Source organism: Argentina silus, assembly GCF_951799395.1.
Source record: "Argentina silus genome assembly, chromosome: 19".
Classification (NCBI taxonomy): Eukaryota; Metazoa; Chordata; class Actinopteri; order Argentiniformes; family Argentinidae; genus Argentina; species Argentina silus.
In genome coordinates this window covers 7,615,935-7,617,205 of record NC_139673.1, presented here as the reverse complement: position 1 = coordinate 7,617,205, position 1,271 = coordinate 7,615,935, and positions in this window count along the sequence as shown.

Here is a 1,271-nt window from a genome sequence, read left to right as displayed (position 1 = left end):
CGGAGTTATGAAGAGGGAGATGAAGAGAGGTATGGACCATCCAACAGAACGAATCATCCTCCATCCCTCCATCATTCCCTTCTCTCTCTCCCCCCCCCATCTCCCACCATTCCTAATCGGACCTGTGTTTCCGATGGCTGCTCCCAGACGTTCTGTCCTTGTTAACTCACTGTGAACCTCTGGCCCGTGGACAGCAGGGGGGTTCAATTCCCAGGCCTCGCCACGACCAGTGTCCACCGCCAGTCCTCCACTCTTCCATGGGCCTGGTTCCAATACTTTCATATTCACATCCTTCCTTCCTCCGTTCCTTGATCTAATCACTGATCTCACATGATAGGATTGATAGATAGATATATAGATAGATAGATAGATAGATACAGTAGATAGAAAAAAACAGTAGAGAGAAATAAACTATTTATCTTAAGTATATTTACCTGAATAGCCTGTCAGCTTCTCTCCTCATGACTCACAGTAGAGCAGCCTACTCATAGTGTTTCTTTTCAGTGTCTCTGATGTCATTCCTTTCGTTTTGCACAATTATGTTTCATTCCTCTCCTCTCTCTAATATTTTTCCTCCTCCTCCTCCTCCTCCTCCTCCTGGCTCTCCTGTCTAGTCCTCTCAGCCAACTCCAGGGCTTTGCATTGAGAAACATCCTTGACTTTCATAGCCCCTGGATTTTTTCTGGTGTTTATATGGTTCACTTCAGTGTGTCCTGTTTTGTTCTTCCTAGGCTGTTTCTCAGGCTCTGCACACACACAGAGAGAGAGAAATAAAGAAAAAGGAGATTGACTGTGTCAATCTCTGAATCTCAGTGCTCGCTCAGGTGGTTGAAATGTTCAAAGCATTGCAGACAGAAACGTAACATCACTCTATTATAGTTGAGCCAATTGTGTCTTTTCCAAACAGTCCATTTCTATCTCTACTTTGGTGTGAATGTTTCAGGGCCCTGGACACTCCCCTGGGTTGCACCGCAGCAGTCTGAGGGAGTCTCGGCACAGTCCAGACCAGAGTGTACTGGCATGGAATGAAACACACATTCTTCTCTTATGGAATAAACAGGCAGAGCATGCTCCTTTGAGCTGGATAAAAAAAGCCCAAAACATGAATGTGTGTGTGTGTGTGTGTGTGTATGTGTGTGTGTGTGTGTGTGTGTGTGTGTAGCATCCAGCCTGGGTGTAACCTAATGTTATGATCCCATATGATGTCTATGGTATAAACACAGGAGAGAGCCTTTGAGATCTGGGCATTACTTAATCTTCCTCTCCTTATC